The 25,871-nt window shown below is 34.5% G+C and overlaps 1 pseudogene across 1 annotated transcript; it reads left to right on the top strand.

Moving 5' to 3' along the window:
- The first annotated feature begins 8 nt into the window (after window positions 1-8).
- On the top strand, window positions 9-20,918 carry LOC309658047 (microtubule-associated protein RP/EB family member 1 pseudogene; annotated as a pseudogene). The gene has a single exon. The product of its transcript is annotated as a microtubule-associated protein RP/EB family member 1 pseudogene (transcript).
- Window positions 20,919-25,871: the final 4,953 nt, after the last annotated feature.

The following is a 25,871-nucleotide window of genomic DNA, read 5'->3' as shown; positions in this document are numbered from 1 at the left end:
TGTGGAAACTTTTCTTCCTTCACAGCTTCCTCCCAGAGGTGCAGGTCCCGTCCCTATTCTTTTGTCTCTGTTTTTTCTTTTTTTCTTTTGCCCTACCCAGGTATGTGGGGATTTTCTTGCCTTTTGGGAAGTCTGAGGTTTTCTGCCAGTGTTCAGTAGGTGTTCCACAGGAGTTGTTACACATGTAGCTGTATTTTTGTTTTATTTGTGGGGAGGAAGGTGATCTCCACCTCTTACCCCTCCGCCATCTTGAAGGTCTCCATCTAGCATACTTTAGATGGAGGTTATAAACTGGGAAAGAGACCTAAGGTTGTTTAAAATTTGAACAGATTGTCAACATTTAAAAATTGATATTAGAGAGGAAAGTCTGTTTTCCTGGACTCTTTTGAAAAGCTGGAAGATGTGACAATACTGGGCAAATACCCATGTGATAGTGGTCCATAGGGTCTGAGAGGAGGCACTCCTGTTACACAAGGGACATATCAGTCGAATCTATGTATTCCACTATCCCATATTTACAGATTTACACTGAGGCTGACAATTGACGTTTTCATTTGCTATCCAGCCAGTTAAAATATAGTTTGTATATAAAAAAGAAAAAACTACACAAAGAAAGAAAACAACAACAACAACAACGAAACACTTGGTTTTCTTGAATAACAGACCTTTGTAGTTATGTGTGATTCTTCTAGAGCAAGGAATTTAAAACTTTCTGAAGGAAGTGATATATAAGCTGAAACCTGAAGGAGGAACAAAGAAACAACACAGGTGAATTTAGCTGTTAGGCATTTATTCTCTCAAATAATAAATACTCACAAGTACCTAATATGTGGCAGGCATTGTGGTATATTGGTTTGGACATATACTTAGTTCCTGCTCTCATGGAGTTCACAGTCCACAAAGGAAAATGTATGTGCCAGACCCAGGATTTGGCAGGCATGAAATATGGAATTTGAATAAATTCACTATGGTTTAAGGTAGAGACTGAGGGTGAAAAATGTTGATACATTACTTTGAAAAGAGAGATAGGATTTACACTGAAGCCCTTATAAGCCATGTTAAGAAAATATGACTTTTTCTAAAGACAAATAAATGAGAAGGCACTGCACGATTTTAGGGAACTAACATAACTCTGTGTGTGTGTGTGTGTTACACTTGATAAGGATATCTTTGACTGCAGATTGGAGAATTATTAAGAGAGGTGGAGCATGGAAGCATGTAGTCTGGTTAGTTTACTGTATCAGTAACAAAAGTGGGAGTGACTGTGGGCTGAAGTAGTTAAGATGGAGATGGTCAGGAGTGAACTGAATAAAGAGTTGCATGGTTCAGAAATAAGCATGAATATAGAGACATTCACCTCATCTTTGTCAGTGGCTAATACATTTCCTGGTACATAGGAGACATCAGCAATTTTGTTATAAATTATTTTGTTATAAGTTGTCTTATTTGTTATAAATTGTGCCTGGCTCACAATAGGCCCTCAATCAATATCATCAATGTGACAGACGAAGAAAGGTATTGATTGAAATGGCAATGAGCATAAGCTCTGGAATCAGACTGTTTGAATTCAGATTTCAGACAATGTTGTTTAATTTGATTCCGACTTTCATCAGCTGTGTAACATGGAGGCACATTATTTAACTTTATTGTGCCTCAGTTTCCTCAGCTGTAAAATAGGGCTTATATTGGTGCAAGGATTCAGTGTGATACTGCATGCAAAGGGCTTAGAGCAGTGCTTATCAAACACGGAGAGATCAAAAGTCCTGGGTCTGTCCTAATTAGCAAGATGGGCAGTTGTGCCTCTCTAACCTTTGATCCAAGTGAGTACAACCTAAGAGAAATTCTAGACACCAAAAAATAGCTGGATGTGAAAATATGAAGAGGGACAGTAAAGGCACGATAGAATATGGGTGGTGTAGTTACCATAGGCAACTCTTACAGTTCTAAGCCTATTAGAAACAGAAAAAAGATGGTTAAATACATCAGCTAAACTGTGGTTTCTCATGAACAATAATGTTCAGAGTAACAGAGAAATGTAACCAGACCAGAAAGTAGGATTACCTTAAATTACAATTACAATTACCTTAAATTACCTTAAAGCACAATTACAAAGGAGAGGAGCTACCAGAGAGCAGAAATAAGGAGAGTGCTCACACTGATTTGTCCTTCCTTTTAGATTTGAAAAACCATTCAACAGACAAAAGACAATAGACCAAAGTGTAACTCACTTGTTTGAAGTTAGCCACTGGTCTAAATAGATGTTGCCTTATGTAATAATGAGTAAAATTTATTGAGATGCAGCAAACTAACCAGTGATGCTGGCAAAGGAGCCTCCAGAAAGATTGAAAAGAAACAATCATAAAATATAAGTGATCAAAATATTTGAGTGGAAAAATTTTGATGTTTTCAGATTAAAGGGGCTTTTCTAAAGTAAGACCTTATCTTGACCAATGACAGCCCCTCCTTCCCTAAAGGTAGAACCTGAATTGGAGGCTTGCAAATAGTTAATTTCCAAAGCAATATTAGGGAGTGAGCAATATAGAAATGGAACAGAGAGAGCAAAAATAAAAAGATAAAGAATTAGTTATGAAGGATGGTTTATGAAGTTGGTCACCAATTTGACAACTGATGTTTAATCCTGTGTGACATTCTGTGGAGCCTTTGTAAAAGAATAGCAGAACTATACACAAGGGTTGGGTTATTAAAGGGGAACCCTTATCCACTGTCCAGCATCCATCATTGGTCAAACATGGCATTTACAGGGTTCCTCTGTGAATGGCAGTTGTGTCACTTGGAAAAGTTTTAAGGCTGGCAGCAAAAGGCACTGCAGCCATGTGCTGGTAGGGTGAACGTGTGAAGTAGGTAAAATCTGCTCTGAACCAATCAATTTGACATTGGCAGTCGGGGCTGGAAAGATTTAAGTGATCTACAAAAGGAGGCTAATACAGTCCCTAACATTATTAGGGAAAAGTGTTAACTATAAGAATGAGGAACATATCTTATAAGTCTTCAGTGAAGGAGGAGATTTTCTTCAGTCACTTCAAAATTTTTTTGCCTCAGACTCCTAAACAATAATGAATACTGCAAGAATGAGAAGAGTTTTACTCTGCTTTACTTGGAAGCTGTTATTACCCAATAACTTTATTCTCAGCAAATGAGTAAAGATTGTTTTTGTTGCAGTTGATGTTTTTGTTGTTGTTCTTAAAATGATGATAGAAAGACATTCTTGTACATGAAAGGGCTCAGATATCATTAGAGTCTTATACTCCTGGACAAAATAATTATCTAAAGTTACTTTCCAGGCAAGGAGGGTAGAATATGAAAAGGAACTACAACAACGCAGAAGAGAAAGTATGAAAGAACAGGAAGTAAACACTGTGAGGAGACAGAGAACCCTATAAAGTCTCACCTACTCATTTTATCTAGAGTACTACATTCCCTCTCCTTATTTTCTATCATAGTCAAACCATTCATTTCCTTCCTAAAGCTTACTGTTAATATTTTAAAATATTTATGTGTATAATAGATGAATTATTCTTAATCTCCACTAAATTGTAAGGACCAGGAGCACTAAAAGTATATCTTTTCTTTACCATTCTACAGTCAAGGCCGTGTTCATTGTGTCAAATTATATGTTTATTGAATGAATTAATGCATTAATTTCCAGCTAATGGCAGGGGAGAGTGAAATTGTACTCCCAAATAGCATAATGTTCCACAAACTCAAAGAGTCTTTGAAGTTGCTTGATTTGTCTTAGAAATTCAAGCACATTTTGAATTATATTACACATTCTATCCATGTCTGTACTGATTAACCAAAATAATGGTTTAATTTGCTTATCTGGAATAACATTCTTGCTTTAGCGAGATGGCGAATGTTTACTAATTAACAATTCAGCCCCTCCAGTGCTGCCTGCCTCTATTTAGAAGAAAAATGATAAAAATCTAAATATAATATATAATTAATGTTTTACTAGATAAATTCACACTTTTGAATAGCAGACATGTTTTTAGCTTTCAAATGGCTTTTAGAAATTTGATAAATCAAGATTTAAGGGTTCCTCCTCCCTTCTCCTGCAGAGTCTGCTCTCTCATATTTGAGTATCATGAAGCCTTAATCCCTTGCTTAACCATAAAACAATTTAAAATACATATATTTCAGGTATTACCAATATATAAAAGAGCCCTGCCATTTTGAATTTTTATATTTAGGACATGAAGTGTGAGAGTCACCTAGCTTCTGGCTGGTGAGCATTTTCCTCATTCCTTCCTGGGCATCATAGATGAGTAGACTCTTAGTGAAGTCTGATTTAAATTCTGATTCTTAGCATACTTTCACATTCTGCTCCTCAAAGTGTGCAGCAATTAAAACACACACACATACTTATGAAATACTCAATTATCCAAATCATAAGTTAATAATTATAGTGAAGAGAATTCCATAGCTTCTACCAAAGATGTACCTTGCCACTCTTATTTAACACACCAGCCCTTCCTAACATACCCACATGTGCTGATAATGGGATTTAAACAAGGCACTTCTTTCTCATTCTATACCCTCCATGATAACAAGGACTCAGTCTTCTCAATCTGCTTTCCTTATTTATGCTATCTCCTTATTCCCTTAAAAACAAGAGATCCTTATCCTCTTGGATTCTATTCTAAGTGGTTCTAAGCTTAAGACTTTCTCTTCAAATCCAAAATGGGATAAGTCACTTAAAGTAGCTCTCTTAAGGAATTCCCTGGTGGCGCAGTGGTTAAGAATCCTCCTGCCAATGCAGGGGACATGGGTTCGAGCCCTGGTCCGGGAAAATCTCACATGCCACGGAGCAACTAATCCTGTGCTCCACAACTACTGAGCCTGCACTCCACAGCTACTGAAGCCTGTGCACCTAGAGCCTGTGCTCTACAACAAGAAAAGCCACTGCAATGAGAAGGCTGCACACCACAATGAAGAGCAGCCTCTGCTCACCGCAACTAGAGAAAGCCCGTGTGCAGCAGCGAAGACCCAACGAGCCAAAAATAAGTTAATTAGTTAAAAAAATAAATTAAATAGTTCTCTTATTTAAGTGGATTTTCATAATAATGTTTTAACAAAATGAAAAAAAAAATACAGGAGATTCTCATTTTTTTTCTTTCATTTTGAAGGTCAATTTATTAGGACTTGCTTTTCATTGACTTATTTCAATTTTATGATTTTTTTAAGAACATAGGTATCTAAAAATTAAATTGAGGTCATCACCTTTTTCAAAAAGAAAATATTATTGTTATTATGATAATTAACGTGTTTTATTATGTCTCGTTGAACGATAAAAATTCCTTTGTAATTCAGTTATTCAAAATAATATAATTTAACAAAATTGTATTTCACTTTCATTGTCTCATTGTAAAACATTAAAAAGTAGTATCATTTGTGCATATAGTATTATGTATTGTATGTAATAGTGTTTTCTTAGTATAATCAGTTTATCTTAATTTTAAATTTTATTTTTTTCTGTATTTTTCTACAACCAACTTGTGACATGACTTTCAATATCAATAAATTATTAGTATATTTCAAAACATATAAATTAGCTTTCTTAAAAGTTAACTACTCACTAAATGTTTCTATGTATTCCTCTGTGTGTGTTTCTTACTTCATACCTACTGTGAAAACAATCTTGTTTTTGAGAAATATTCTCAGACACTAAATAAATATATAATTCCTTGATGATTGATAATTGAAAATCTACTAGAAAAATATTTCAAGGGATATTTAGAATCCTTTGAAGTAGTTTTGTCTAGTAATTCAATTTATAATCTGACTCCGTATAGTAAGTGGTATCTTATGAGAAGATATTATCCTGAATCTATTATTCTTTTATAATTTATGTATTCTGTATCTTTAAGTAATTTATGTAGAGAAAATAAACTGGGTCTCTCCAATCCAACTATAAACTAATCACCATAAAAACAAAATGCTAAGCACATTGGTGTAAAATGGTCCTAAATTATATCACTAGAAAGTGTTTACATAATAGGTTTTCATTTTGGTTTTCTAAAGAAAGCAGATACTTACTTTTGACAATTTAAATACTGGAATTCAATGACAGGATAAAATATTATTTCAAGACAGATACACATGGTTCCAGTAGACCTTTGTGTAATGATTATTAACCCTAGGTAACCTAAGTACAAATAGGTGTAAAAAGACTTGGTAATTGGTCTACCCGCATAGGTGTGGTCAGTGACAGAGCAGAACTGAGACGTGTGCTGTTCTGACTCCACAGACCATTTTTCTTTTTAGGTATGATGAGTTTCTCAGCAATTGTACAACATCATCAGTTGTCTATATGAGTGCTTCTGTCCTTTGTTAGCTACTACGCAAAATAGTTAACAGACATACTTTTTCAGTATTAGCTTCCAAAATGAGAAAAAACACAAATGTGTATTTAATACAATTAGAGCAATAATTTTAAATACCCCAAATATACATTTGAAGGGAAAAGTAATACATACCTTGTGGGGAGATAATTTTTTGTATGTAATGAAGATTAAATTGAGGTATTTAGAAATTGTTTGTCAAGGTGTTCAGTTCTATCGCCAGTATAAAGGGAAAAAATCAATGATATAGAAAGTAATTTACTGAAGGTGGTAACCCCACTTTGAAAATGTAAAAAATCATTTTTTAATTTGTTATTTAATTAATTTCTACACTGTAGGGGGTCCAGGAGAACCTAATTATCACTCCTCCCTAAAGAATTCTAATTAATTAGAATTTCATTTAATAGACATATTCTTCAAATGGGAATAAAAGTATCTTTTTTCTGCTATTGCTAGACTGGAGAACTTGTTTCCTAGGTAAGAATAAAAACTGTATTAAACAAATTCCATAATGAAGTAAAATAATCCGTATTCTTTCCTCCATCTCTTATATGAATATACAGTTGGAGAATATGCCCCAGTAGTGGGTGGACACATGGAGAGCTTCATGGTAGGGGTGAGGATGCAGGTAATGGAGAATTCCTGCTGCAAGGACCTTAAGTATCAGAATAATGTATGGTTTGTATCCATCCCAGATATTTGCTACAAACTTGGCAGAAATAACTAGAGCTGTACACTTTCAGAGTGTGTGTTACCAGATCTTCTCCTGAAATATCTGCTTCAGAGGAGAATTGTTTCAAGTGGTGAGCTGAGGGGCCTAAACTAGGAAATGTGCTCAATGTAACCAAATTTGTTGTTAAAAATTTGGTAAATATCAACTGAATTCGCAGAGTAACCTGAAGAAGAAATTTTTAGGTTTTGATTGGTCTTAGAATAAGAAGCTTCAATTTTATCAGTCATTTGCCTTTTTTATTTAATAAAAAATATAGCAAACACTTGACTGCTTAGTAAGGGACGGGACTATTTAATCTTTACACCAGCTCTATAAGCTAGGTTTTACTAGGGTCATCTTTTCCTTTACTGAAAATCAGAAGTTTGGAGGTTAAATACCTTGTCCAAAGTCTTTAGAGTAATTAAGGTTGATGGAGTTTTTATTATAACCCAAGCCAATTAAATTTAAGAATCATTATTTTCATCATCATGTAATATCATTCTTGAGTTTGCAGTCACATTTGAATACCTTGAGAGTATTCTTCCAATACATTATTCAAAATAATAAGGTAGGGTTTCATACATATTCAATTTCATGCTAAAAATCTAAAAGAATAGCATTACAATTTCTGAAAGTCTTGAACTTGGTGTCAGCAGAACATCCCATAAGATTAAGTTGCTTAAATTATTAACATTTCTGAAGATCATTTCATTAATATATGATACTTAAAATATAGTATGTTTTTTGCCTGCCGTTAGGAGCTATAGAGTTCCTTGCCTGTGGATCTGTGTCACACTACCTTTATTTTTTCTAAAGTGGGAAATTAAGTCTTATTTTAATTTTAATATCCTGTGTTTATCACATGACCATAACATAGCACTAGTAAGAGGGTGTAGAATTAATGTATGCATCCATGAATTAATAAATTATAATTATAGTATTATTAATTATAATTAATTATAAGTAACCAAATTAGAAATCTGTCAATTTAAGAAGCATTATGTATATAAATAGATGATCATATTTTAAAATACCATGCAAACATATTTTGCATGCAATTCCAAAATGACTTAAATTACATTTTAACAAGCAATTATGAAACAGAGCTTGTATATTTCCAAAATGGCCATTTTGAAAAAAATTACACTCAAGGATGCATATAAATATGGTTAGTATTAATACATTACAAGTTGAGTCATAGGACTTTATATTCTCACATTATGAATTTTATCATATGTCTTACTTATTACACTACAGGACTGGCATAATTATTAATTGTGCCCAAATTTACTCTCTAAAGTATTAAAGAAACCTTTAAAAAGCAGTTTATCCCAATGCTGCTTAATCTATTATGGAGAATAGAGAATAAAGGAAAACTTCCAAATTAATTTTATGATGAAACCATAAAATTCTTTAAGAAAATTGTCAAGAACTACACCAAAAAGAAAGCCATATACCAGGCTCATTTATGAATATAAATTCAGAAATATTAAATGAAAAATACCAAACAGAATTCAATAGCATATTGAAAAAGTAAAAAAAATTAAAAACATGACTAAATATAGTTTCAACTATCTCAGAAATCCAAGCATTTCAATAGAAGCAACTGTTTCAATATAGTCAATCATAATAATATAAGGAGAATCACATAAATATTTAAAATATTTTATAATTTTATAAATTATAAAAAATGAAAAAAATGCCCATTTGTGGTAGAGTGCTAAATAAAATAATAATTGATAGAACAATATGCATTCACCCAAAGATGTTTATCTATTTAATGGAAAAACATAAAAACCTTTTCTGCTACTGTCAAATATATAAGGCGTTCCATTTTCACTACTATTTAAAATAATATAAGAAACATTAGTCAATGCAATTGGAGAAGAGAAAAAACATAGAATTTGAGAGAAAGAAATTAAACATTATAGATGATGTCACAGACTAAATAAGCCAATGAAAAACTACCATGAAAAATAGGAAAACTTACTAAAGTAATAACAATGAAAAGTACATAAAACCAATAGTTTACATATAGGCAAAGAAAGCCTATCAAAAAAGATAAAAATATAGAGAAAACCCCCATTTACAATAAAAAAACAACAATTTACAAGGATGACTGGAAGTAAAATTAGAAAGAAATCAATTTAAAGTAGATGTTAACATCTATAAAATTTTCCTGAATCAAAAGAAAGTAGATTTGAAAAAAATGAAAAATTCTCTTTGAATAGGAGTGATCAATATAATAGGTATTACATTTTTATAGGTTAATTTATAAATTTATTACAATTCCAAATAAAGTGCTGTCATTTTCCACTTTTTAATAGTTATTAAAATCATTTACAAAGTTTATTTTGAACAACAAATATGCCAAAAGAAGAGCAATGAGGGGGAATTACTTCTTTAAGACATCAAATGTACTATTAGGCCTCTATAATGTAAATAATTTGGAACTGTCACACATACAGAAATACATTTCAAAAAAAAGAATAGAAAATCCAGGAAAAAACAAGATTGCTATATACAAGAGTTCATATATATACAACTGTTTATATAATTTCAAGTGACACCATAGTGGTTTCTACTCTAACATATAAAGACCCTGGAAGTCATAGCTTCCACCCTCATTACAAGAAAAAAAAAATCTATGAAAAACTGAAAATCAGGAACTCTTCTTAGATCTATCAGAGAATTGAGGTCACAAGGCAAACTGTCTCAGAAAACAGGGGGAAAAGGCAAGTACAGAGAATCATGATTTATCAGGAGAGAAGCCACTGAAGACAGTGACTGGTAGAAAGCCCAAACAGTTGCTGATGATCTGCTGTAGACTGAGTGTGGAACAGACTGAAAGTTAAATTCCTATAGGCCCAGTATAAGGGCAGCCCCCACAGTTTCATTAGTTTTACCTTCAGGAATACCACCAGGTTCACACTGCAAAAATTGGAAAAACATCCCCTTTCCTCAACCCTTACTCCCCAGTAGTTCAGGCAGGGAAAGGGGAAAAGTAACCACTTTGAAAATGCTCAAGGGAGAGAAATTATTTTGAAATCACCATATCCAACTACACATAGAACACTTAAAAGTAAACAATAAGAAAATAAACAACCCACATGAAATGCAGGAAATATCTGAACAGATAGACCACCAAAGAAGATATATAGATGGCAAGTGAGCTTAGGAAATGATGGTCAACATCACTTGTAATTAAGAAGCTGCACATCAGGACTGCCAGTTCCCAGTCCTGCATGTTAGGGGCTTGAAAGCTTGCCCTAATAACAAGTAAAAAGCTGAACAATGTGAAAAATCAACTCTTCTTAGATATGTCAGAGAAGTGAGGTCACAGGGCAAATTGCTTCTCTAAAAGTTGGAGAGGCAGACAGGTAGATAGAACTGCAGCTTTCCAGAGCAAAAATAAGGGGGCAGAGGTCTCCATGGGATTCAATACCAGGGCAGGAAAATCTGAATTGAAAAATTGCTGGACCATCAGTGATAACAAGTTTGTGAGTTTAAAACTCCATGGGGGAGCCCCACACTTTAATTTTATTTCCTGTAGCTCTTCCAGTTTCCCAAGGTGAATACTGGAGAAATATTCCCTTTGGTTTCCTACAAACCAAAGTAAAGTAACCACTTTGAAAGTAACCACTGGGAAAGTAACCAAGTGGGAAAGTAACCACTTTGAAATATGCCAGAGCACTCCATTCTTCTTAACAAGACCTACCCTCAAAAGGAACTATTTCACCACAGCCTATTGGGGTTTAGTCAGAGACTCACTGATCTAGGGCAAGGGAAATACCCAAATCCAGCCTCCTCTAGCCTTCTAACGGAGGTGGAAATACCCAACTCCAGTCCCCTCCACCCATACTATCCCACCTAAGATGGGGGTGGGAGGATTGACAGGTACTTGTGATATTCACAGGCTCACAAAAAGACTAGTACCTAATCATAGGACTACAGAATGCTTCCCCTGCCCCTACACCTCACCACTGCATCACTAAAAGACTAATTACTATAGTTCCCTTTACGGAGCACATCATGTCCAACTTTCAACAAAATGTTGCAAGGCATAATAAAAGACAAAAACAAAGTTTGAAGATACAAAACAAGACTGAAAACCAGACTCAGATATAGCAGGGATTTTGGAATTATCAGACAGTGAATTTAAAACAACTTTGATTAAAACGTTAAAGGCTCTAATAGAAAAAAAATAGACAATATTCAAGAACGTAAGGATAATCTAAACAAGGAGATGGAAAGAATCAGAAAGAAACTGCTAGAGATCAAAAACACTAAACAGAAATAAAAAATGTCTTTGATGCACTTACTACTAGAATGGATACAGCTAAAGAATCTCTGAGCTTGAAGATATGTCAATAGAAACTTCCAAAATTGAAAGCAAAGAGAACAGAGACTGAAAAAAATGCAACAGAATATCTAAGAAATGTGGGGTAAGAACAAAAACTGTAACATAGCATATAATGTAACATACATATATAGGGATATCAGGAAAGAAAGAGAGAAAGGAACAGAAGCAGTATTTGAAGCAATAATGATGGAGAATTTCCCTAAATTAATACCAAACCGCCAAACCAGACACCAAACCACAGATGCACGAAGCTCAAGAACACCAGGCAGGAAAAATGCCAAGATAAAACAAAACAAAACAACAACAACAAAATTATACCTAAGTATATCATATCTGCAGAATATCAAAGATAAAGAAATAATCTTGAGAGGAACTGCAAATTAAACTACAATTTGTTACTACTACACCGCTATTAAAATCTGAAAAACACTGACAATACCAAATTCTAGCAAGAATGTAAAGCAACAGGAACTTTCATTCATTGCTGGCAGGAATGTTAAATGGAGCAGCTACTTTGCAAGACTTTTTGATAGTTTGTTACAAAGCTAAACACAGTCTTGCCATATGATCTAGCTAAGCTCCTCAGTATTTACTGCAATGAATTGAAAACTAATATTCACACAAAAATCTTCGTGTGACTATTGACAGTAGTTTTACACATAGTTGCCAGAATGGAAGCAGTCAATAAGTCCCTAAATTGATGAATGGATAAACAAAATACCATGTTTATATCTATACAATGGAATATTATTCAGTAATAAAAAGAAATGAACTATCAAGCCATGAAAATACGCGGAGGTATCTTGCATGTATGTTGCTAAGTGAAAGAAGCCAGTCTAAAAGGGCCACTTACTGTATGATTTTAACTATGTAATATTCATGAAAAGGCAGAACTATAAGGATGATAAAAATATCAGTGATTTCCAGGGTTTGCACAAGTAGAAGGAGAGATAAGTGAAGCACAAAGAAATTTGGAATGGTGAAACTATTCTATATTTAGAGAAATCAGAAATGTGGTTTGTGATTGCTTCTGGGGAAAAAATTGCCCTAAGAGGTACATAAAGAAATGCTTTTGGCTAATACTAAGGTGGTAAACATATTGCAATATATAAATATATTGAATCAACATACTGTACACCTTAAACTTACATGATTTTATATGTCAATTATATCTAAATTAAAAACAAATAAAACAAACAAAAAAACACTTAAAACCATCTAATGTACCATTTAAAATAAAAAGAAATTCTCTGGAGTAAAGGAAATCTTATAAGTCTCAACTGATAGATAAATAGATCTAAAGATTATATATATGTAAAAACTCATCCAATGTACACATAAGATCTGTGAAATTCACTAAATGCAAATTATATTTCTAATTTTAAAAACTGAGAAAGAAAAAGAAAAAAAGAGAGACTTGAGGGTTATATCATCCAATTATATACACAGATATTACTTAGCTTTGTCTTCAAATTGTTAAAAAAGAAATTAAAAATGGATTTATAATACAATCTATATCATGTGAACAATGGAAGCAACCTAAATGTCCATCAACAGATGAATGGATAAAGAAGATGTGGCACATATATACAATGGAATATTACTCAGCCATAAAAAGAAATGAAATTGAGTTATTTGTAGTGAGGTGGATGGACCTAGCATCTGTCATACAGAGTGAAGTAAGTCAGAAAGAGAAAAACAAATACCGTATGCTAACACATATATATGGAATCTAAATAAAAAAAAAAAAAGGTTCTGACGAACCTAGGGACAGGACAAGAATACAGACACAGACATAGAGAATGGACTTGAGGACACGGGGAGGGGGAAGGGTAAGCTGGGATGAAGTGAGAGAGTGGCATTGACATATATACAGTACCAAATGTAAAATAGATAGCTAGTGGCAAGCAGCTGCATAGCACAGGGAGATCAGTGTGTGCTTTGTGACCATCTATAGGGGTGGGATAGGGAAAGTGGGCAGGAGATGCAAGAGGGAGGGGATATGGGCATATATGTATACATATAGCTGATTCACTTTGCTATACAGCAGAAACTAACACAACATTGTAAAGCAATTATACTCCAATAAATATGTTAAAAAAATAAAATAAAATAAAGCCCTCCCAAGTTTCTACAGTTATCAATTCGTGTTGGATCTTGAATGCAGACACCTAACTACAAAGGTAGTTCAAATTTTCGAAAGAATAAAGTGTATTCTTTGTATTGTGGCCCATTATATTTTAACTGCATTCCTTCAATTCTCCAGTAACTAGACCCTTGCTTTATTACTTAACAGCTAAACAATAATAAATGTTTTATTGGAATACTTAATATCTTGGTTTTAATCCTTGCATGGTAATCTTCTTTATGTTGTTCAATTAATCTTCATTTAACTTGTGCCTATCTGGCTTTTTCCTCAATAGTCTTTCATTTTAGCGTTCTAATTTCTCAATCTTAAACCAATTTGGGATTCCATACATCAATAGGTCCATGACTTTTTTTCATATTTAAATTTTTATCAGTTATTAGACTCTGTTTTTCCCACTTAGTACTTTTCTGTGTGATCTCTTTTGGAATCTATAAATCTCTGATTCAGACAAGTGGGTGCTTAATAAAAGCTTATTAATAATATATACACAGGAGCGGGTGGGGTCAGGTGGTTTGAACGAGACGAAGACGGAACCGGAGCTGGGAACGGGCAGCGGACGCGGTCCAGCCGAGAGCCGAAGATGGCAGTGAATGTGTACTCAACGTCGGTCACCAGGGATAACTGCAGTCGACATGACATGCTGGCCTGGATCAATGAGTCTCTGCAGTTGAATCTGACAAAGATTGAACAGCTGTGCTCAGGGGCTTCCTATTGTCAGTTTATGGACATGCTGTTCCCTGGCTCCATTGCCTTGAAGAAAGTGAAATTCCAAGCTAAGCTAGAACATGGATACATCCAGAACTTCAAAATACTACAAGCAGGTTTTAAGAGGATGGGTGTTGACAAAATAATTCCTGTGGACAAATTAGTAAAAGGAAAGTTTCAGGACAATTTTGAATTCGTTCAGTGATTCAAGAAGTTTTTTGATGCAAACTATGATGGGAAAGACTATGACCCTGTAGCTGCCAGACAAGGTCAAGAAACAGCGGTGGCCCCCTGCCTTGTTGCTCCAGCTCTGAACAAACCGAAGAAACCTCTCAGCTCTAGCAGTGCAGCTCCACAGAGGCCCATTGCAACACACAGAACTACTGCAACCCCTAAGGCTGGCCCGGGCGTGATGCCGAAGAATCCTGGTGTGGGGAACGGGGATGACGAAGCAGCCGAATTGATGCAGCAGGTCAACGTATTGAAACTTACCATCGAAGACTTGGAGAAAGAGAGAGAGTTCTACTTTGGAAAGCTAAGGAACATTGAATTGATTTGCCAGGAGAACGAGGGGGAAAACAACCCTGTATTGCAGAGGACTGTGGATATTCTCTGTGCCACAGATGAAGGCTTCGTGATACCTGATGAAGGGGGCCCGCAGGAGGAACAAGAAGAGTATCAACAGCCTGGACCAGCCAAGCATCATCCGAATTCTTCACTCCAAATCATGTGCTTAACTGTAAAATATTCCCTTTTATTATTCTTAGAGGACTCACTGGTTTCTTTTCATAAGCAAAAAGTACCTCTTCTTAAAGTGCACTTTGCAGAAGTTTCACTCCTTTTCCAATAGGTTTGAGTTAGGAGCTTTTACCTTGTAGCAGAGCAGTATTAACATCTAGTTGGTTCACCCAGGGAACAAAGAGGCTGACCATGGGGCTCACTGTGTAGATGCCGGTAGCACTGATGGCTGGAGAATGTGGAGACCTCAGCAGAGAAATGTAAAGACTGATTGGAATTTTAAGCTAATGTGAAATCTTGACAGAGAACGTTTTAATAAATAAATGCCTTAAGAGTATTTAAAAGATGCTTCCATATTTCAAAATGTAAAATGTAACATGACAGTAGCTTTTGTGTGTTTGACATTGTGTCTGGGAAGGAAGGGCCAGAACCTGGAACCTTTGGGACCTGCTGTTCCCAGCCCTCACGGGGCTGCCTGGTCCTCACAGGCCCAGACCTTGGCCCAAAAGGAAAGTTTGAAAAGTTGCTTTGTAAAGCCATTTAGTGTCCTTGACCAGTTGCATCCCTGATAAGAAGCAACAGACATTGTTGCCTGGATGAATAGAGGGTGTGTTTCAGCCCTGAGACGTTTTGAGTCGAAGAGCTTGATTTTCATAGAACATTTCTCTGGTGATTTTTCCAGTTATCCCCGATATTTCTATGTACTGTGTTTTGTTGTTGTTGTTGTCGTTGTTTTGAAATGAGGTGTGTCCAGTTCTTAAATCTAACAACTACTTTTGGGGACTTGCCCACATCTCTGGGATCTGAATGGGGGTTGTGTCCCATTTTACTGTCTTTTAAGTTTACATTTAACATGTTTCTCTTCTCTGCTGTCCTTGCCCGCTGGGGACTCCTCTTTGGCTCCTTAAAGTTTGCTGCTTAGCGTGGAAGTTCAGCAGGCAGGTGATCATGCTGCAAGTTCTTTCTGGACTTCTGGCAAAGGGAGTGATCAGTGAAGGAAGGCCACTGCTACCTTGGGATCTGCAAGGCTGGGTGTTTTCGGTACCCGCTGTCCACAGCCCTCCACTGTTGTCGGAATACTTTGCCAGTGCACTAATCTCTTTGGAGATAAAAATGTTAGCGTGTTACTAAATGTTAATTTTCTTTTGCAGAAAATACAGTACCATGTCTGAGTTAATTATTAATATTTGAAATATTTCATTCCTTAACTCCCTCATTTGCTTTGCCCACAGCCTATTCAGTTCCTTTGTTCAGCAGAATTCTGCAAAATGTGTGTTACCCAGTACTGAGATTGTTCTGCCCCTGATGTATTTGTATTGATTTGTTTCTGGTGGTAGCTTGTCCTAAAATGCGTGTAGCAAGCAAGTATTTTATGATAAAATTGTGTAGTGCATGCTCTGTGTGGAATTCAGAGGAAAACCCAGATTCAGTGACTAACAATGCCAAAAAATGCAAGTAACTAGCCATTGTTCAAATAACAGTGGTGCTATTTCTCTTTTGTGGCCTTTTAGACTTTTGTTCCCCTAAAATTCCATTTTATTGGGAACCCATTTTCCACCTGGTCTGTCTTGACAGGGTTTTTTGCTACTTTAAACAGTTTCTACGTAAAATTCTGTGTTTAAAATAATAATAATAATAATAATATATACACAAATACTACTGTCAATATCTCAACAGATGTTGTTTTCATCCACCATTTTATTTTGATAAAAACCAAGAAATCATCATTGTAATTGAAATGCTAATATAAATGCAAGCCACATATCTTCTGGGAGATAAAAATACAACTGCTTTGCTTTAATTAGATATGGCAAAAGACCTTTAGTATGAAGTACCTATATTTAGAAGGTTAATTATCAATTTACAAAATGACCTTGAAAAAGATGTGCCTGCCTCAAGACTACAGACAGATGGACTTTTATGGATTTTAAAGAGCAGCTTAATTGTGCTAATAAAATCTTATATGAAACAAAATGGGTTAGGTGAAATTCTTTAGTATCACTAATTATGCATATGTTAGAGAGATTAAAACTACCATCAGACCAAGACAATTTCACTAATTTTCCCAAATTTCTGATAATACTTATAAGCTATTTTTCACCATTGCCTCCATTTAGAATTAGGGTAGTTATAATATTCATAATCTATTAACGTCAAATTCAAAGATACATACTGAACTCCAAGAGGCAATATATGACTCATTAATAGCACAAAGTTTGGAGTAAGGGAGATTAGATCGATGGTTCTCAAAACTGGGCAAATCTCCCCTCCCCTGTGGGACTTTGGCAATATCTAGAGACATTTTTGGTTGTCACAACTGAGTGAGAAGGTAGTTGCTACTGGCATCTAATGAGTAGAGTCCAGGGATCCTACAATGCACAGGACAACTCCCCCCAGGAATTACCTGGGCTTAAGATGTCATCAGTGCCAAGGATTACAAACCCTGGGTTACTGCATGTTCTCTGTTCTGCCACATAGTATCCATGCTACTCAACTTCATTAAAACTGAGTTTCCTAACCTGTAAAAATGTTATCAAAATAATATATATTTAAAGGGTAATTGTGAAGATTAAATAAAAGAATACATCTGAAAGACAACAGCTCAGTTCATACACACAGAAAAGAGCTTAAATAATGTCTACTACTTGTCTTCTTTCCAAAACCTTTTATCTTACTTGTATAACTTGCTATAAGTAAGACTTTCACACTCTTCACAGTCACACAAAGAAAAAACATGGGTATCCTTCTCATTATCTACTTCTTAAATATCTCATAAATAAATAAATCATTAAATTAATTCTCTTCTGCTTCTTGAACCCACCATTTGTTTTCCATCCATATTACCACATTCCTCATTAAGAGTCTGAACTTTTTCTTATCCAGGATCATTCCAAACTTACCTACTTCTAGCCCCATGTCTCTCAACAGCAAGGTCGCGTTACTGATCTTACAAGGAGTCTTGGAAAAAAATCAGCTCAAATAAGAAGAAGATATGTGTTGGGTGGAGATTTTTTACCATTCAGCTAAACCAGAAGGAGGGGAACCGAGCTGAATTTTGGAAACATGTGCCTGCTATGCTGAAAGTCTTCAAAATATGGCTAAAGGACTGTGTGCCTTTTGGCTTCCATTTAGGATGTAAAAAGCTCGAAACAGCATCATTCCCACTCGTAGTAACAGCAAAAGCAAACCAACACACAGAAGACACCAGACAATCAGCAAATTCAAATTTTCTTGTTTCCATCAAAAACTGAGGTCACAGGGTGACCAACTAACTAGAAACCTAAGAAAAGACAGGCACTTCTAAACAGAGAAGTGACGCCAGTACTAGCTCGCCTGGGACAGCTGCTGCTGGCCACCAGTAAGAAGAATTCTGGAAACATTTTAATTAATCAGTAAGAGAAGCTAGGAAAATATTATAGCAGGGGTCCCAAGCCCCTGGGCCATGGACTGGTACCGGTCCACGGCCTGTTAGGAACTGGGCCGCACAGCAGGAGGTGGGCAGCAGGCGAGTGAGCAAAGCTTCATCTGCCACTCCCCGTCGCTCCCCAGTTACCCCGCAGTTACTGCCTGAACCATACACCCCACGCCCCGCCCGTGGAAAAATCGTCTTCCACGGAACAGGTCCCTGGTGCCAAAAAGGTTGGGGACCTCTGTATTACAGAACCCTTTAAAGCCATATACAATGAAGACATTTCCAACCTCTCTCAGGCTCTTTTCTAAGGACAATATCAGGCGTTCACTCAAAATCTGTGAGGTCCTGAGAAAGTCTCACTCTTGCTGCAGGCTTTGGGGGCAGGGTGAACAGTGGCCACTGTGGAACTCAGATTCTTCTCTCCATGTCTCCTTTAGAATAAAAACCTGAAACTTCTGGGAATGACAATGAATTACAATAGCCAAAGCTATACTGAAAAAGAAAAAGTTGGAAGTTTCACATGGTTAACTATCTCGTGCCCAGACCTACAGTAATGTTTCATTAATCGCAATCATGTGGTTGGAGAAGGTATAGGCAAATATATCAATAAAAGAGAACAGAGTCCAGAAAGAGTACTACATATACTTGTCCATTGATTGAGATTTAATGGACTCCAGTCCAATGGAAAAAAAGCTGGTGTTTCCAATAGTGCTGGAATATTCGGAATAGTCACATTAAAAAAAAACACACACACAACATATACACAACTTTAAAAAATTAACTAAAAATAGGTCATTGTCCTAAATGTAAAACCTAAAGCCATAAATTTTCTAGAATAAATATAAGAAAAAAACATTTGTGCCTTGAAGTTAGTTGAAAATAGTTTAGCTATAACACTGAAAATAGCATTTAAAAATCATAGCAAATTAGACTTTATCAATGTTACAAGTTGGGTCTTCAAAAAGCACTAGTAAGAAAATGAAAAGTGTCACAGGATGGGAGAGTGTAATTGAAAATTGCATTCCTGCCTATAGATTATATTCAGGATTTAAAAAAAAAAATCAAAACTTAACAATAAGAAAATAAATAATTTAAACAAGGTTGCTCTATAAAGCCAAAAAGTACCATAAAGAAAATGACTATTCCAGAGATTTAAGTATCATTGAAAGTATCAATTCCCTCCAGGTTCGTTGCTTATCCCTGTGGTCTATATTTTTGAACTTTAATTAAGCATGAATTGGGGATAGAAGAATCAATAGTCTGGAGGCAGCAAGACGGAAGGTTGGATCAGACATCTTCACATGGATACATGTGCCCAAAAGGCAACACTTTCAGTGGATAGAAGAGTATAATAATGTATACTTTCAGAAAGGAAACAGTAACTTCCATTATACCTATTGTTCTCTAGATCCTAACCAGTACTCTTAAACAGTAAAAAAAAAAAAAAGAAAAAAGAAAAAAGGATAAAACATAAGAATTTGAAAGAAAACACAAATTTATAATTAGGAGATAATGTAATATGCATATAGCACATCACAAACACTATAAGAAATTCAATAAATCAATAGTAAAAAAATCCCTAAGTATGCAGAAATGTGGATAATATTTAAATAAACAAAAATATTTTAAAAAGCAATAAAATCATTTTTTTTTTTACCACGCCATGTGGCTTGTGGGATCTTAATTCCCCAACCAGGGATCGAACCCAGGCCATCAGCAGTGAAAGTGCAGAGTCCTAACCACTGGACTGCTATGGAATTCCCTAAAATCCTTTTCAATAGCAATAAAATATATGACTTATATTAAAGCAGAGGAAGAGATATTCTCCTGCTCTGAATTTTCTAGTCTATAGGAAAGGTTCTGGTGAATGAAATACAGGCAGAAATGTTTTTCAACTCCAAGAAGGGTCAGAGAAATCTTTATTTATCGTTAACTACTCCATTCTTTCTCTACTGCTGTGATGGAGGAGGTTGTATGTCCCATGTGATATATTTAAAACTAGTAAACTCTCCATCATCCAGTAACCCAGAATTATTGATTTCCCAGAGTCCCCTGCCAACCTACATGCGACATGGTGTGTGAATAGAAAATTAACTTTTGCTATATAAATCCCTTGAGAATATTGTCATTGTTGTTTCTGCAGCATAATTTAGTCCGTGCTTACTAACTTAGAATACTGGTATCAGGAACTGGGTGTTATTGTTGCAAAATATCTAAATGTGTGGCAATGGCTTAGAAAGTAAGTTCCAAAAATGAGGATGCTAATCTCAGAAATTGAAAAGATGGTACCACATGTTATGCAGTGGCAAAATAGCTTTTAAAAAAATGGATGACTTTTCTTAAAAAAGAAAACATTGTAGGTTCTAAGTGAATAGGTTGGAAAACCATATGTGAGTGTTCAAAGTTATTGTAAATTTTTATCAAGTTAATACAAAAAAGAAGAGTTTAGAAAAATTATTGGCCTATTTCAAGCAAAATTGAAAGGAATACGAAGAGTTCAGAAATTCAGGCAGTGTTGGATAAGTCAATTGTTTTAATTTCTTTTTAAGAGCAAGAAAACCCTCCTAAAACTTCCTTAGTTAACTTAACTCCAAATATGATTAGCCAATATTGTAATCCAGGCCAATGCCTAAATCATTAGAAAGGAACACATTCTAATATACAGTGGGAAGAAAGCAACCATCCCTGCAGTTTATGATTTCATAGTTTGTTGACTCAACAAATTTGCTTTCAGGAAGAAGAATAGGACAGCATGAATGGATAGTTAAAGAAAAAACAAAATGTTTCCTGCATATAACATACAAAAAACTTACTGATGCCTGTGTACATTTTTACCTTTCTCCTGCAGCTAACACCTCCTCTCTCAAATCTGCCCTCTTACCCACAACTTATGATCTTCCAAACATAACATATTGTTTCAAGTCTGTATTTTCTTATGCTACCTTTTTACTGATCTGCACTCTGAGACTTGGTCTACCAAACCAATGCTTTAACCTAATAGACTCCACTCAAGTAACTGCCTCTGAGAGAGCCTTCCTTAACCTCTCTTAATCTCTTTCCCAAGTCTAGTTGAGTTTACCTCTTTATTTTTATGTCACTATGATGTTTTGGAATTACACCTTTTATAACACTTTACTTTTGCTATTATGTTTTTAAATATGACTTTGCTTCACCAAATTTTGAGTGCCTTTGAAACCAGGTCTTCTGTCTTATAATTGTTATAATCTCAGTATCCAGCATTTAGTAGACACTAAGTCAATACTTGTCAAATGATAGAATAAAAATAAAACAGATTTTTTTTGCCTTATGCTCAGTTGAATAACACATTAAATGATGACATTTTGAAATAAAAAATTAAGCAGCATATTACAATTAATGATGTTTTAAAAAATGTTTTCTTCTTCTAAGTTTCTCTTTTCTACTAATAGTTTCCTGTGTTTATGGAAGCTAATTAGTGAAGTGCCCGATTTTTTTCACTAGCCTAAAAAATCTTAGATCTTCACAATGATTTTAATATTTTAGTAGTAAGAGAACTTTATTTTCTTCCTCATTATGCTGTTGATAGGATTCAGTTAATCCCATTGTCTAGTTCTATATATAGCTGCCTTTACAAAAAATTGTTTGCTGTTTTCATTTTATGTTTTCTAGTTGTTCTTCCAAGAAATACCATGTTACAATACTTACAATATTGTACATTGTATAATAGTATATATATATATATATATATATATATATATATATATATACTATTGTTACAATAGTATATATATATATATATACACACACACGTGTGTGTATATATATATATATTCTTATTATATATATATATTAAGAGGTAAGACCTGAGATCTGTAGAGTGAGTTAGCAAGCTGAAAATCCAGGAGAGCTGATTGTTTAGTTTCAGTCCAAGTCAGAAGGCTTGAAAACTAGAAAAGCTAGTGCTGTGGTTCCAATCCAAAGGTCAGCAGGCTCGAGACATAGGAGGGGTCAATGTTTCAGTTCAAATCTGAAGTCAGGAAAAAAGCCGATCATTCAGTTTGAAGGCTATCAGGCAGAAAGAATTCTCCCTTACTTGGAGGAAGGTAAGCTTTTTTAATTTTTTTTTTTTTTTTAATTTAAGCTATCAACAGATGGTCTCTACATTATAGAGACCAATCTACTTCACTCTACCAATTTAAATGTTAATCTCACCCAAAACACCCTCACAAAAACACCTAGAGTAATGTTTGAACAAATATCTGGCCACTTTGCGGCCCAATTTGACACATAAAGTTAACAAACAATGTGTCTATAATTGCATTTGCATTGTGCATATAAGGTTTCTGCCTATTATAAAAATGCTATGATTATTTCAATTATAATGTTCATGTCACATTTAAAAATCTAGGAGAAGAATCTCAAGGCCATGTAAGAATATAGAATAACCATATCTGGAATCAATTGTGGAGAAGTTCAAGAAATAATTGAACAACGAATGTCAGTGGCTGAGTAGAAATACAGCTCAACCATGAATCAGAGGAAAAATGTTCCTATGGTCAGAGAGAAGACAAAAAACTGTTCTTGGAGTGATTGTTTTTATACATTAACCCCCAAATCCAGTGATTTAATGCAATAGGAGTGTCTTTCTTACTCATGGGAAGTCCAAAATGGGTTTGTCTGATGAATATGTGGTCTTATAAATGGTCTTTCAGGTACACAGGTCCCCTCCCCAGTTTGGTCTACCCTGCTTCAGAACTCTGAATCCTCTGAATTCAGCCAGCATGTCTGATAAAGAAGGTAGAAATAACACATGGGAAATATTTGGGGCCAGGCCTGGAAGTCATCTGTGTAACTTCTGGTGACTTACTTGCCACAACTGAGTCACATGACCACACTAACTGCAGAGAGCCTAGGAAAGGAAATCTGGCTCTGTCCAGAAAGAAAAAAAATGGTTTGGAGAACAAATGGGCAACCTCTGCCACAAATGAGAAGCAAACCACTGCTGATTTTAAAGCGATGAATCGAAAAATTGAGGTTAAAAACACCAGAGGGTCTTTTCTGAAATCTGTGTGCATGGTATATTGCCTTATCTAAAGATAATACAATGAACAAATTCAAAATTAAAATTTATCCCTTGAAAAATGATTCTCATTCATAAAGTATATAATTCTCTATTATATATTTCTTCAAATAAAGACATTTTATAAAAATTTGTCAATAAATAGATGAATTAACATAATAAAAACAAACAATATTCCTGAAGATATGTAATAAATGGTCATGACATTTGCCCCCATAGTTTATGCCTAAACTTTAGCAGTAATATTTTTAACCCCGAGTCAACAGAAAAAAAGAAGTTATGAGTTAGATTCTGATTAAAAAGAAAATCTTCCCCAAAACCTATGAGAATCAATAGGGGTTGTAGAAAAAAAACAATAAATACACAAAACTTTTTGGGTATCACTGAAGTTAAGAGAAATGAAAATTAAACTACCCAAAATATGATTTTGCTATTAGAATTTGAAAAGACAATTATGAAAATAAACATTGAGCCTGAAGGGCAATTTTTAAAGGTAAATATTAATTCTGAAAATTAAAGAACAAGGACATAGATAGGTAGAAAATTGAAATAAAAGTACTATCATCTTCCTCAGCCAAATTCTTACCAAAATAAGATTTAAATTATGCATTTATGTATATGTGTGTATGTATGTTTGTTAGTTGTTTGTGCAAGTGTGCTTATATGTATATATGTACTCTATATATATAGTAATTAAAATATGTGACTTTAAGCTTAAGTAACTATTACTCATGTTAGCTATAGTCTGGACTATAGCCATAATGAACAGCTTGATAAGTGCTTAATAAGCTTATGATATTATCACCACATATTATCCAGTATAGAATATCCTCTTTAAACAAATATTCATCATAAAAAGGTATTTTAGGTTTATTTAGACATAGATACTAAGAATATATCATTTTAAAATTAAATATATGGTCAATGAGAAAATAAAACGGTTAAGGTTTTTTAAAATACTTTTCCCACACAGTATCATCTCTTTCCAGTCAAGAGTCATGAGAATATAGCAGTTTTTTGAGTGTTTTCTCTTTAAGGGCTTCTTCCAAAAATCTTCAATATTTTCCCAAATTGTTGACATCCATTTTTATATTTTTGATGCTTGTTCTTAATCGATGTTTCCTGCAAGTGAACGTTTTCACCCAACAACTAGGACTCATGTGCCTGCTTTCACTGTTTCTTAGTTTGTTGACTAAACTGTTGAGAGTTTACAGTTGGGCCGTCATACCACCAAGAATAACAGCCAAGTTGGCACATGCTGGGCTGATAGCAATTTTAAATGTCATTGATTGTCAGACAGTTTCAGTGATATTGAAAAGTGTAAAAAGTAGATTTAACATAGTAATATTAACTTCTTGAAAATGAAGAGATATAGTCACATGAACACTTTTTCCTTTCCTCCAGTCAGTTTATACTTTATTAATACAGTTTAATGATAGGAGAGAAATTTATAGTAAAGTGTACATAGAATCAGAACATAAGGCCACTTTCCATTTTGCTGTTAGATATGATGCTTTTATAAAAAAAGGTATAATTCAAATTATATATTGATGCTTTATAGGATCAACCACACTGCTAGTTAGAAAGTATTACATTCCAGAAGGTTCATCGTATTTGGTTACATGAAATAGTTTGTACATGAACAGATTCTTTTTTCAATGATTGTCAGACAAAGTTTTGTATTTAAAAAAAACGTATATTTGAGTACTTGCTATATTCTGAGACGTGCCTAGGTGTATACATATAAAGATGTGTTAAATTTAATTTCCGACTGTAAAGTATTTATTAGAAAATTAAGACAACAAGAAATAATCAAGTAAAAGTGCAATAAGGAATGCCATAATTGAGTACAGAACACAGTGCAATGAGTGTGAAGAAGAAAGAATAATGAATTGTCAAGATATACAAACATTTTTAGAACGTGAATTTGTGTGACTTTGTTTAAGAGGGAACACCAATGGATAAGGCTATTCCAGCCAGATGAAATAGTATAAGCCAAGACACAGAAGTATGAAACTATTTGGACATTAAGGACAGAAGTAGCTTGGCCCTGCTGAAATTATTCACTGCATTTACAGAAATGCTATATTGGTAAAAATTATATTATATATCCATATAAGATGTTATATATCCATGTAAGCGTGCTAAGAGTCTTAAGCTTCATCATTGGCACATGATGCAAAAATAAACCTTTGCTGGTATTGTGAAAAATAGGTTAAAGGTAAAAATATTGAAAGTTGACCAGTTATATTGCAAAAAGAGCCTAAACTCAAGATGATGAGGTTTAATTAACATGTTAAACTTGGCTATAGATGTTAGAAAATAAAATGGGGAGTCATGGAGAAGGTAAAATTGGCAATTAACTAGGAAA

The sequence above is a fragment of the Balaenoptera physalus genome, assembly GCF_965194825.1.
Source record: "Balaenoptera physalus genome assembly, chromosome: 3".
Lineage (NCBI taxonomy): Eukaryota > Metazoa > Chordata > Mammalia > Artiodactyla > Balaenopteridae > Balaenoptera > Balaenoptera physalus.
Note: the sequence above shows the minus strand (reverse complement) of the source record. Positions and strands in the feature narration are given on the sequence as shown.